The sequence below is a fragment of the Pinus tabuliformis genome, chromosome 5_2 (assembly GCF_031772625.1).
Source record: "Pinus tabuliformis cultivar Carrire ecotype Pingquan chromosome 5_2, CPIR1, whole genome shotgun sequence".
NCBI classification, from domain to species: domain Eukaryota; kingdom Viridiplantae; phylum Streptophyta; class Pinopsida; order Pinales; family Pinaceae; genus Pinus; species Pinus tabuliformis.
Window position 1 is genome coordinate 1,054,145,777 of NC_142306.1, and position 15,027 is coordinate 1,054,160,803.

Below are 15,027 nucleotides of genomic sequence, written 5' to 3' on the forward strand. Positions count from 1 at the left end.
GTTAACTTTCATTTTCAAATAAAACCTACCATCATAAGCTTAGGAAACCTCCCTTTGAAAACCTAAAAAATCTAAGTTTTATGATAAGGTAAGATAAAATCTTTCCTTAGGAAAATCGCATCACAAAAAGATAGCGGGATGCCTCCTTACAAGCCGAAGTTCCAATATTGCGAGATCGCGATACGCGATAATATCGCATCGTTTCCAGCAAATACAACTTACAACGAAACACTTTAAAATTTCCGATATGCGATGATGCCGATCGCAAGATCGCATTTTGCAAAAAATAGGTTAACAAAGATGTCATACATAATATTCCTGTGATCTGCGATATTGCGATTTCGTGATATAGCGATAATGTGACAATGTGATAATGCAACGTCATGAGCAATCAACTTTGCGATGATATGATTTTGCGATTCTGCGATTTTTCGATGTTGCGAAGCAAATCGCAAAATCGCTTCATCGCAGGTCTTTCGGACACGTTATTCAAGAAAAATATTTTCCTTAAGCTCACACCTGGTTATGCACTTTAATGCTAATAAATGAGGTAGTTGCCAATTATTAATGGAATATGGGTTCATGCTTATCGAAAGAATCATTTCACGTAAGGTGGTATACTTGATGTGCCTGCGGCATTTAAAACTTTCCCATCACCCTTCCTTGTCATTCATTTTCACTTCACTTGCGAATTGCAGGAACTGAGAACAGAGGCCAATACAAGGCAATACACAGGATAAAATGGGAAAGAAAAGCAAAGCTCCAAGCTCTGAAGAAAAGGAAATGGCGCCCTTATATACAGACACGGCCTGTAACAGAGACGCGGGAATAGCTACGTGGGAAGGCAAGTATAATCTGCTCGAAGAGGAAAATCCCAGAGTAATGGAAGTAGTGGCTACCGTGGGCTCAAATGGTTCTTCTGAAGCATCCCTCACAGAGCTAGCTTGCTCATTCTTGCACTGGATAGCAGCAAGGCCTAAAATTCTCCCATACACGGACATGGTAAAGTGGATACTGGACAACACAGAAATCAGAAACAAATAGTTTAAGACTCAAGGTCAAGAGTCCACAGAATTATCATTTTTACAAATTTCGAACTTTATATCCGCTAGAAGGAAAAAGCGCAAAAGCTGAAATACGCATCAATGAAACCCGGATCAAGAAACGGAGGCAGTTTCCAATGCACGATTAGCGCCTAGTGCTAATCGCGCATCGCTGAGAAAAATTTTCCGAAAAGGAAAATTGCTAAATGCCCAGTCACCTGCAAGCTCCGAAAATTGCAAGAAAGTGATGAGACAGGCAGATTGGAAACGGAGAGCTCAAGAAAAGGCAAAAGCAATCCGAGGGTTAACCAAGTTGAACTGGGATTATTACTGGGCTTACTTGGTAAAGCCACATAGCCAGTGGATGACTGTTAAGTGTATCATCAATTCGGCCGAAAAAATGGCACGGTCAGCTCTTGTTGATTCTGTTTTCTCAGCTCAGCTAAAAGCGGAAGTCAGTCAGCCGACTCTTCTCAAACAGATGCTGCATGCGTGCGATTTCAAGGACCACATACAGAAGTATTTTAATTTTAGATTCAATTTTAGTTTTAATTTTGTTTTATTTTCCTAAAAAGAGGACGGTCATTTAAACCGCATCCTACATTTTTGTAATAATTTATTTTTAGATTTAGTTAGTAGTATTTAAACCCTTCTCATGCATTTACAGAAGGGTCCTGAAATTTATCAAAAACTTATCCCCAGAACATGCACTTCTGTACCCTCTGAGGAGGTTTTGATGAATGAATGGAACAGGATTTATTGATGTTTGCATTTGATATCTGCTACTGATGTTGCACTTTTGTACTCTTAGTGGATATTTGATCAAGGAGAAATAAATCGTTATCTCTTGAAGCTCATGAGTAGGAATAGTTGTAAATGGTATTTCTATCTCTTAACTATTTCTGCCTGTGTGTTAGAGTGATTTCCTGTTCAGTTATTTATATATTAATGTATGAATGCCTGAGTTATCATTTGGCACTTTTGTACGGTGATAGCTATTTATTTATGCTTAGTGTATGAATAGCTCATTATGCAATATGTTTTTCACAACTGTTTTGTCTAACTTTTTATATGAAGTGGTTCATCTTTATTGAATTATTTTTTCATAACAGTTGAATGATCTTTATTACCAGTTGTTATTTGAAATCATTTTAGATCGGATAGAAGAAAGATCACACCCCAGGTTAGTGTAGATTTACATGTTTCTACTTGTTAGAATACAATTTCCTTATTATTAGATTAGAATCAGAGTAGAAGTATTCCATTTAGAAACTGTTAGAAACAGAAATATCAGATATTTCTCACACACACACAAATTGGGAAACTGGTCCCATATCCCCAGTCAGACCCGCTATACCAAACGGAAAAGGAGCTGCCAACCAAGGTCCGGACTGAGCGGGTATCCCCCTTATTGTAGACCCGATTTTCGGGGCTTCAACATATTTGGCGCTAGAAGGAAGGCCTGAACTATGAATGGCAAGCAAGTCTAAATCTAAATACCATTCTGAGAGTAAATTGCCCTCCCCATCTCCTCTGACTTCTCCTTTGCATTTAGAAACCTTGAATCCAGAGTTAGAAGTCGTTGGATCAACAGCCGTTGCTACAAACCCTGACATTTCAGAAAAATCTACTATTGAACCTCCTGAAGTTGAATCTTTGATTCACAAACTTCAGTGATTTTCTATATCTCCTCAAAAATCTGATAAATCTCAAGGCAGCGTGACTTCGCTATATAATCCTGCTCATCCTATCACCAGGTTAAAGAGCGAAAAGTTTGGTGTTCAGCCAATCGAATTACCTCTACCTACTAGGAAGAGAGCAAGGAAGTCTCCTAAAGGATCCGATAGTGAGACTCTTTCATCATCATCATCCATGTCAACCTCTTCACTGCGAAGTCAACCATCCACTCCTCCACTTCAGATCATCGTCCATCAGCCTATTGCAACTTCCTCAACTCCTTCTCAAACATCTGGAGTTATAATATCCTCATCTTCTCAACCACAGGGATCATCTTCTGCACTTTCCTCTATTAGTAGTTCAGCAATGGCCCAAACTCCATGGAATAACCCAGGGGCAGTCTTAATGCCTGCACCCTTGAGTCAGATACTGGCCCATCCTGAAAAATGGTTGCCTAAGTTTAACCCTGAGGCAGGCATGCTAGCAGAAGAGCATATAAATAACTTTATGTTGTCCATAAATCTTAATGGAGTCGTTAATGAATATGTTGTTGTTCAACGTTTTCCTTATACTCTGCAAGGAATAGCTGGATCATGGTATTTCTCGTTACCATCTGGATCTATTACTAGTTGGGACATCTTCCAAGAACAATTCCTGACCAAGTTTGGTGATGACAGGTATACAGTGACACTGATCAATGACTTGTCTAACCTTAGGGCGGAGTCAAGAGAACCTATCAAAGATTTCAATTTACGTTTCAATAAAATCTTAAACAAAATTCCTACTGCTTCTCAGCCTAGTGAAGAAGTGCGAAGTGAATGGTACATTACTGCTTTACCATCAAACTTAGCAATCTTTGTTGATAGGGCTAACAAACCAACCTTAGTTGAAAACATGAAGGAAGCAATAGCAGTAGAGAAACGTATTACGGCCTTAGAAAATAAAAATGTGATCGAAGAATGAAAATCTAAGAAGGTCTCTTTCAAAGAAGATCCCAGGAAAAAACAACCGAAAGATCCATTCGATTTACAAGGATTACAAAAAGTTTTGAAGACCATGTCTAACGAAATGATCGACATCAAGAAACAGGTAGCAGAAACTTCTTCTAAAAAGCCATACAGGCCTTTTAAAAGAAATTCTTCAACCGATTCCAAATGCTGAATCAGAAGAAGAAGAAGAGGAAAACGTTACTGAAGAACATACCGATGAAGAAGAAGTTGTAGAGTTACAAGGTATGTGGGATTTCATCCTCCCAAATGAAGAGGATCAGGAGGCATTCCCGATTAGTACTCGTAGCAGAAATCAGCTTGATCCTCCTCAACCTACACCTAAGCCAAAGAGCGCAAGCTCAATGACTAAGGATAAAGTCGCAGCCAAGAAAACATCACCTAAAGTGACTCAAACCAGCCCAGTCCAAATAGACACATCTACTCCATTTAAATCGTTAATCGTTTCGGATGAAATGGAGTATAATATCATAGAAGACATGAAAAAGACTAGGGCCAATATTACTCTTTTTGAATTGAGCAAGTTAAAACACCAGCAGAAAGTACTTTTGAAAGAATTACATGATGTGCCAGTTGCACCTTTACCAGCTGCTGTAATCTCTCAAGCTTCTCATGATATGGGAAGACCTCCAACTAATACGATGAATAAAATTGGTCCAAATGATATCGCATTAATTGGAGGGAGATCGAGATCGCATACTCCCCCATTTCTCCTTACTTATGAAATTTTCAATAAAAATGTGCATAATTGCTTAGTCGATTCTGGAGCTTCATCGAATATTTTACCAAGATCAATTTGCGCAAAATTGAATGGTCAACCACAGAAATCCACTGTACGCATAGTTCATCTTTATCGATCGCAAGTCGAAGTGATTGGCGAGTTAAATTAGGCTACCATAAGACTGTCATCCAATCCAAAGGTATGTCAAGTTATTGACATTTTAGTTGTTGATATTCCTGAATTTTATGGCTTAATTCTTAGCAGAGATTGGTCAGAAAAACTTCATGGATACTTTGCAATTGACTGGTCGCACATGTGGCTACCTTATAATGGTAAACCAAATCAAATAAAAGTTGAATGCGAGCGACATCAGAAATACATAGTAACAGAACTTGAGGGAGAAAATGAACCAATAGCATACAATGCTAACATTATTGGCAACTATTCAGTAGATTCTTTCTTAGGAAATTTTAATGCTCACACTTCACCTTACTTAGAACATTCTATTTTATCTCAAGTAGAAAAAATTTCTCAAACAGATAGTTCTAAATGCATTAATTTTATAGATAGTCCTGTAAATAAATCTTTGTTTTTGAAACTATTTTTTGATGGTTCTAAGTCTAACGAAGGAGTAGGACTAGGATGCGTATTAGTAAGCCCAGAGGGAGATAAGACCATGCTAACTTGCAGACTCGAATTCGAGTGCACCAACAATACCACAGAATACGAAGCTCTAGTCCAAGGATTGTACAAGGCAATCGGGTTAAACGTCAAATACCTGCAAGTTTTCGGAGATTCTGAAATTGTAATCAGACAAGTATGTAATACTATACACTGTTTATCAGGTCATTTAAAGCATTACCAATCTTTAGTTCAAGATCTGACTGAACATTTTATAGCATTTAATATTTCATCAATTCCCAGACTCCAGAATGATAGCGTAGACCTCTTAGCCAACGTAGCTTCCAAGCTCATTCCTTCAGAAGATTTTAGCGCTGACCAATTTTCAATTGAGTTAATTTTTAGACCATCTATCCCTGATAACATCACCAATTGGAGGATTTTCAAAGACGATCCTAATATCATGAGTTTTCTCACATCTGAAGGATCCTACACCAATCAAATAATTGACAAAGACCAACATGACCAACAATTGCAACAGGATAGTACTAACAATGCTATACCTAAATCAGTAGTCAAATTAGAAGACCTTTATGATTTGAAAGATTGATTCAAAAGATCTACCAATTCAAAACTCCAAAGTTCAACTTTGAATTATGAATTAGTAAATCTAGGAACTGATGCCAAACCACAGAATATTAACCTAGGCCTTGGCCTAGCCCCTGAAGAGAAATTAGCATATATCTGTCGCTTGAAACAATACAAAAGTTTTTTTGCTTGGAATTACGATGAACTCAAAACGTACGACACCTCCATCATCCAACATACTATCCCAATGATCGATAATGAAAGACCTGTCCAAAAAAAATTGAGAAAGATCCATCCAAATTTAGAAAATCAAATTAAAACTAAGCTCAATAAGTTATTGAAAGCCAAAATAATCTTTCCCGTTAGACATTCTAAATGGGTCTCCAATATGGTACCTGTAGAAAGAAAAATGGAGATATCAGAATCTGCATTGACTTTCGAAACCTTAACAAGGCCTGCCAAAAGGATAATTTTCCTTTACCTCCCATGGAACAAATATTGCAGGCAGTTGCGGGCTCAGAATTAATGTCATTCTTGGATGGATTCTCAGGATACAATCAAGTGCTGGTACATCCCGACGACCAATTAAAAACAACATTCAAAATGAAATGGGGCACATACGCATATCAAAAGATGCCATTTGGTTTGATTAACGCGGGGGCCACATTCCAAAGAGGCATGGACATTGCATTCAAAGGGTTAGTTAATAAGTCAGTGGTAATCTATTTGGATGATATAACTGTTTATTCCAAGAAACGAAACAACCATCTCAGGGATTTAAAACAAATCTTCCAACATTGTTTAAGGTATGGAATTTCACTTAACCCAAAAAAATGTTTTTCGCATTAAGTGAAGGAAAGCTTCTAGGATTCATAGTGTCAAAATCTGGAATTCACATTGATCCTGACAGAATCAAAGAAATTTCCACAGTACCCCTACCTCACAACAAGAAAGCCATGCAATCTTTCCTTGGCCAGATTAACTTTGTAAAGAGATTCGTTCCAGATTTTTCAAGAATCGTGTCTCCTTTACAAGCCATGATTAAAAAGAAAGCAAACTTTAAATGGGGCCAAGATGAACATGAGGCTTTCAGTCTGATCAAACAAGCCATTATTAACGCTCCATCGTTAGCAACTCCAAATTTTTCCGATCCTTTTATTTTGTACACATTTGCCTCAGATAAATCATATGCTGCGATACTCACTCAAGCAAATCAAGAAAAGACGAAAGCCCCAATTGCTTTTTTCAGTTCCAATTTACAAGGTGCTGAATTGAATTATTCAGATGTAGAAAAACAAGCTTATGCTGTTTTTAAAGCAATTAAATATTTCAGACCTTTCTTACTCAAAACACATACCAAGGTCATAGTACCGTTTCCGGCGGTAAGAAATATTCTAGTACAGAAGGATGTGGGTTAGAAAAGGGCCAATTGGGTTACTGCCTTACAAGAATATGATGTTGAAATCAAACCGGCAAGTATTGTAAAAGGCCAAGGCTTTTGGAAAATGCTGGCAAGAGCATCGCTAATGCCTGAAAATCCATCTAAAGAGGTACAAGTGTACGAGGTAAGCCTAAACAATGTTGAGTCATTATACGCTGATATTATTTATTATTTAAAGAATGGATATGCTCCTCCAAATCTTGATTATACCAAGAAAAGAGCCCTGAGGTTAAAAGCCAAACAATATCAACTTGTAAATGACGTTCTTTTCAGAATAAATTATGATTCTGTTCTTCTTAGATGTCTTGAGAAAGCTGAAGCTGAAAAAGTCTTGCAGGAACTCCACGATGGGCCAGCAGGTGGACACTACGCTGGAGATGCAACTGCTCACAAAATCTTACGCGCAGGCTATTACTGGCCTACATTATTCAAAGACGCACATAACTATGTAAGGAAATGTCAAGTCTGTCAAATGCTGCTGGAAGACAAAAGAAACCATCCTTGCCACTCCAACCAGTTACCATTGAACAACCTTTCGATCAGTGGGGATTGGACATAATAGGTGAGATCGTTCCTCACTCTTCTAAACAGCATAGATACATCCTTACAGCAACAGATTACTTTACCAAATGGGTAGAAGCAGTTCCACTCAAGACGGCTAATGCTGAAAACATCATTGAATTCATAGATCAGTTCATAATCACCAGGTTTGGATTGCCTTCCGCTTTAATGTTTGATAATGCATCATACTTTTCTGGAAATGCAATGACTGAATTTGCAATCAAAAGAGGCTTCAAACTTAAATATTATGCCAATTATTATCCACAAGGGAATGGGTTAGTTGAATCAACAAATAAGAACTTAATTAGAATTATCAAGCGAACCATTGACCAAAATCATAAAAATTGGCATAAGTCTTTAATATATGGTTTATGGGCAGACCGAATAACGTAAAAAGCCTCTATCGGCACCTCTCCCTTTAATTTGGTTTATGGGAAAGAAGTGGTTCTTCCAACACATCTGGCAATTCCCTCTTTAGCCTTGGTTCAGTACATTGATGAAGTACCAACTTCTTCTTTACAACTTAGGCAGATGGAATTAATTAAATTAGAAGAACAACGAGAGCGGGCTAAGGTAAATCATGCTCATCATCAAGAATTGGTGAAAGCCTCTTTTGATTCCAATATGGTATCCAGAAAATATTTTTAGATAGGAGATCTAGTTTTAAAATGGGACAAGGCTCATGAGGAAAAGGGAAAACATACAAAATTTCAAAGAATGTGGCTTGGTCCTTTTCAAATTGTAGAAGTCGTAGGTCAGTCTACCTTCATGTTACAAGATTTAATAGGGAAAAGAGATTCTCTACCTGTTAATGGTCAAATTCTCAAGAAACATTTTCCATAGAAGATCATTCTTCTATTTTTTGTAGAGTAGTTGTATTTTTTTTTCATAATAAAACCAGTTGTAAATGGTTACAATAGGCATTTACGAAAAAGACACCAATTCTCTTTCAAATTTTGATCTTTCACTTGTATAAATAGCAAATCTTTTGGAAAATTGATCTTTATTATTAAAAGATACAGTTAAAAACTCTAGCCTAGATATGATACTAGTTTCAACTTCATAAGATTTGATGAAAATAACCTTTAGTGAGAAATTGTTTTATATCAATGCAATGAAAAGTATCAATAACAAAATAAAGATTCTCTGTAGAACAGTTATTTCCAAAAACTCTACTATTGTCGTCCAGAGCTATCTTAAGGAAACAATGACTTCCTCCCTACTAACGAAATCACAACTTTCAGAGGAACAATCCAAGGATACACTTTATCTTAAAGAGTGAGAGGTCTCATCACGAGCCGGCTTATTATGATCATAGATGTTATAACTTGCTGACTTTGCCAATACTGCATACCACAATAGGGCAATGACTCAAGATTGTTGCAATCAAAAGGCAAGGGGTCTCATCACGAGCCAGCTTGTTCAACAAAGTTATAAATCAATGAATGACTGTGTCATGAATTGGCCACCAAACCAAGACATTGCTCTTTAAGAATAAAAAGAAAATCAAAGCAATAAGTGTGGGTATGGATTCTTCTTTTGGAATTGTAGGTTTCTTTAAGTTGGATACAGGATCATTGCTGGGTAACAGGTAACCCTGTCGAGGCTATAAATGCCTGCTGGCAGCAGAGGCTCTACCTATGACAAATGAGCATATTTAAAATTGGTTTACAAAGAAGACTTTGTTTTATCTTTACAAGCCAAGTAATGATTAATGTAAATACAAGGACTAGCTTGAGGCAACAAATAATCAAAGTTGAAAATAGTTGAAACAAAATGTCATTGACAGGATAGAATATAATGTACTTTATCTTTCTATAATAAAGTTTAACTTTCTGGAAAATTTTCTGTTTTTGAAGTTTTGAAAATTCAAAAAGCAGCAGAGATAACTGGTTCTTCCAAGTGAATCGCCAATTGTTGTGGCCAGCAACAACCCCCCTTCTTATTTAGTGTTATTCCTAATACTAAATAAGTGGGGACCCTTAGTTAAAAATCTAAAATATCAAAGTAGTGGTTAAATTTCCTTTTCAAATAAAACCTACCATCATAAGCTTAGGAAACCTCCCTTTGAAAACTTAAAAAATCTAAGTTTTATGATAAGGTAAGATAAAATCTTTCCTTAGGAAAATCGCATCGCAAAAAGATAGCGGGATGCCTCCTTACAAGCAGAAGTTCCAATATTGCGAGATCGCGATACACGATAATATCGCATCACATCCAGCAAATACAACTTACAACGAAACACTTTAAAATTTACCGATATGCGATGACACCAATTGCAAGATCGCATTTCACAGAAAATAGGTTAACAAAGATGTCATACATAATATTCCTGCGATCTGTGATATTGCGATTTCGTGATATAGCGATAATGCGACGTCATGAGCAATCAACTTTGCAATGATATGATTTTGCGATTTTGCGATTTTATGATGTTGCGATGTTGCGATCTGTGATGTTGTGAAGCAAATCGCAAAATCGCTTCATCGCAGGTCTTTTGGGTGCGTTATTCAAGAAAAATATTTTCCTTAAGCTGACACCTGGTTATGCGCTTTAATGCTAATAAATGAGGTAGTTGCTAGCTATTAATGGAATATGGGTTTGTGCTTATCGAAAGAATCATTTCACATAAGGTGGTATACTTGATGTGTCTCCAGCATTTAAAACTTTCCCATCACCCTTCCTTGTCATTCATTTTCACTTCACTTGTGAATTGCAGGAACGGAGAACAGAGGCCAATACAAAGCAATACGCAGGATAAAATGGGAAAGAAAATCAAAGCTCCAAGCTCTGAAGAAAAGGAAATGGCGCCCTTATATACAAACATGACCCATAATAGAGACACGGGAATGGCTATGTGGGAAGGCATGTATAATATGCTCGAAGAGGAAAATCCCAGAGTAATGGAAGTAGTGGCTACCGTGGGCTCAAATGGTTCTTCTGAAGCGCCCATCACAGAGCTAGCTTTCTCATTCTTACACCGGATAGCAGCAAAGCCTAAAATTCTCCCATACACGGACATGGTAAATTGGATACTGGACAACGCAGAAATCAGAAACAAATAGTTTAAGACTCAAGGTCAAGAGTCCACAGAATTATCATTTTTACAAATTTCGAACTTTATATCCACTAGAAGGAAAAAGCGCAAAAGGTGAAAAACGCATCAAGGAAACCCAGATCAAGAAACGGAGGTAGTTTCCGATGCGCGATTAGCACCTAGCGCTAATCGTGCATCACTGAGAAAAATTTTCCGAAAAGGAAAACTGCTAATTTCCCAGTCACCTGCAAGCTCTGAAAATTGCAAGAAAGCGATGAGATAGGCAGATTGGAAATAGAGAGCTCAAGAAAAGACAAAAGCAATCCGAGGGTTAACCAAGTTGAACTGGGATTATTACTGGGCTTACTTGGTAAAGCCACATAGCCAGTGGATGACTGTTAAGTGTATCATCAATTCGGCCGAAAAAATGGCACCAGCTCTTGTTGATTCTGTTTTCTCAGCTTAGCTAAAAGCGGAAGTCAGTCAGCCGACTCTTCTCAAACAGATGCTGCATGCGTGCGATTTCAAGGACCACATACAAAAGTATTTTAATTTTAGATTCAATTTTAGTTTTAATTTTGTTTTATTTTCCTGAAAATAGGACGGTCATTTAAAATGCATCCTACATTTTTGTAATAATTTATTTTTAGATTTAGTTAGTAGTATTTAAACCCTTCTCATGCATTTACAGAAGGGTCCTGAAATTTATCAAAAACTTATCGCTAGAACATGCACTTCTGTACCCTCTGAGGAGGTTTTGATGAATGAATGGAACATGATTTATTGATGTTTTCATTTGATATCTGCTATTGATGTTGCACTTTTGTACTCTCAGTGGATATTTGATCAAGGAGAAATAAATCGTTATCTCTTGAAGCTCATGAGTAGGACTAGTTATAAATGGTATTTCTATCTCTTAACTATTTCTGCCTGTGTGTTAGAGTGATTTCCTGTTCAGTTATTTATATATTAATGTATGAATGCCTGAGTTATCATTTGGCACTTTTGTACGGTGATAGCTATTTATTTATGCTTAGTGTATGAATAGCTCATTATGCGATATGTTTTTCACAACTGTTTTGTCTAACTTTTTATACGAAGTGGTTCATCTTTATTGAATTCTTTTCTCATAATAGCTGAATGATCTTTATTACCAGTTGTTATTTGAAATCATTTTAGATCGCATAGAAGAAAGATCACACCCCGGGTTAGTGTAGATTTACATGTTTCTGTTTGTTAGAATACAATTTCCTTATTATTAGATTAGAATCGGAGTAGAAGTATTCCATTTAGAAACTATTAGAAATAGAAATATCAGATCTTTCTCACACACACACAAATTGGGAAACTGGTCCCATATCCCCAGTCGGACCCGCTATACCAAAAGGAAAAGGAGCTGCCAACCAAGGTCTGGACCGGGCGGGTATCCCCCTTATTGTAGACCCGATTTTCGGGGCTTCAACAGTATGGTAGATGCATTTATAATGGGTCTAAATAACATATCTGCAACCTTGTTATGTATTCCCTTTTTATATTTGATGACTAAATGAAACTGTTGTAGAAAACCCATCCATCTGTAATGTCTTGATTGCTGCAATTTAGTTTGGGAGTGTAGGTATTGAAGTGGCTAATGATCAGTATGTATTACTGTTTCTTTGCCGATTAAGTAATGTTTCCACTTTTTCACACTCTAAACTAATGCATACAATTCTTTATCATATGTAGGATAGTTAACTACTGCAGGATTAAAAGTCTCAGAATGATAACATATGGGTTTACCGTGCGGTGTCAACATTGCTCCCATGGCATAGTCACTGGCATCAATTTGGATCTCAAATGGTCTTTGTAGGTCTGGCAGTGCTAGTACAGGTGTTGTATTAATCTTTTCTTTCAAGGTGTCAAAGGCTTTCTGTTGTTTGCCTCCCCACTGAAACACCTTGTTCAATCCTGTCAAAGCATGTAAGGGAGCTGCAATTGAGGAAAAATTTGAAATGAACTTCCTATAATACTGTGCTGCTCCTAAGAAGCTTTGCACTTTTGTAGCAAACTTGGGTTTAGGCCAGTTTATGATGACTGCCACTTTAGAGGGATCTATTTTCAATTCACCTCCCCCTACTATATGACCCAAATAATTTAGAGAGGTTTTTCCAAATTCACATTTGGAGAGTTTAACATAAAGTTTTTCTCTTATCAAAACATCTAATGTCTGCTTAACATGCTTTAAATGTTCTTCCCACGTTTTACTAAAAATCAAAATGTCATCTAGATACACAATAACAAAATCATCAAGAAAAGGTCTGAGTACATCATTCATTAATCTCATGAAAGTAGCAGGGGCATTGGTCAAGACAAAAGGCATAACCAGCCATTCATACAATCCCTACTTTGTTTTGAAAGCAGTCTTCCATGCATCTTGCTCTGCAACTCTGACCTGATGGTATCCACTGTGCAAATCCAGCTTGGTGAAATAAACAACCTCCTTCAATTGATCTAAAAGATCATCTATGCGAGGAAGGGGATAACGATTTTTTATTGTTATCTTATTTAGTGCTCTGTAGTCAATGCACATTCTCCACGAGCCATCTTTCTTTCTCACCAAAACAATTGGTGACCCACATGGTGATGTGCTAGGCCTAATGAACCCTTTCTCGAGAAACTCCTACACCTGCTTCTTGATTTCAGCATTCTCTAAAGCAGATAACCTGTACATCCCAATGTTAGGCAAAGGAACATCTTGCTGCAAAACAATATCATGTACTATTCCATTATTGGGTGGCAGACCTTTAGGTTCTTGAAATAAGACATCATACTCTGAAACAATCTTTTCTATATCAGTTTGTTGATCAGCATTACAGCCCCCTAATACATTGGTTTTATCAAATTTCTTTTCCTTTACAACCATTAGTAAGAACTGTTTGCATGAATTTATCACTCTTTCCATCTGTCCTAAGTTGATGAGGGTATATTTATTCTTGAGCTTATGAGCCCTTACAAATTATTCGATTCCATCTTTAACAAGTAGATACTTGTTCTCAGCTCTATAGAAACTAGCTTTTCTATCATACAAGTAGGGACTTCCTAAAACAATTCCACATATATCTAAAGGAATTACATCTAACTCAACCTCATCTACAAATGCTGACCCAAAAGAAAACTTGAGTTTGCACTATCTAGTCATTTGTAGTTGCGCTTTATCATTCAACCATCCTAATGGATATGGCTTCTTATGAGGTGTAGTTTCTAATCCCAATTTCTTTACAATTGCTTCAGAAATCAGATTTACTTGTGAGCCACTATCAAACAAAGTGTCAAAATTTTGATTTTTGGAAACAACTCGAATATGGAAAAGCTCATGTCTTTTTCTCTCATGTTCTTCATCAATAACAGATTGAACAGAATTACTAGTAGATGCTTCAGAATTCTTACCTTTTATACCTATGGCTGCAATGATTGCTTCATCTCCGGAATCTGACCCCAAATCTTCTTGCCCTCAAACTTCTTAGGTCTAAGCTCTGGATGCAAAATCCAACAGTGTTCATCATCATGCCCCTCCTTTTTACAGTGAGTGCATGAAGCTTTGCCTTTTTGTGTAGTGTTAGCCTTCCTTGCTTTCCACTTCTGCTTTCTTTTCTCATTGCTCTTGCTTACAGTGGGTTGGGATGGTCCCCCAACTTCTGGATTTCCATTCTTTCCTCTAGCTTCTAGAGGAGTAGCTTGTATAGATACCTCATCTATACTAGTGGGATTAAACATGAGGATGGTATGCCTCATGTAGTTGTGTAGACCACCAATGTACTTCAAAAGAGTCTCTGGTGAGTCTAATGAGATACCCAACATCAATGCTCTCTTTCTGAACTCTTGAGTATACCCTTGTACACTTTCCCCTTTCAACTATCGAAGAGTTTGCCAACTCATCATGGCTTGTTGCATATAGGCCAATGGATAGAACTTCTTTTTTATTGCAGCAACAAATTCACTCCAGATAGAGATAGTCTTACCATGTTTCTTCATATCATCTTGGGTTCTGCCTTCCCACCAAACCAAGGCAGTGCCTCCTAGGTGTAGGCTTGCCAGATGAATCTTACACTTGGTTGAGTCTATCTTTTGTACCCTGCAATACACATCAATTTGTCTTATCCAATTGTCCAACTTTTCAGTGTTTAGCTCTCCATCATGTATAGGCAAATCAAATTTAACATCTAACTTAATCAAAGATGCTTTCTTATTATGCACATGGATATTAGGAGGTGTAAGGAAGCTTTCTTCTTTTCCCTTTCCTTTTGAGTGGTTATGGGAATGAGATTCATCTTCTTCTTTATCTTACTTAGAGC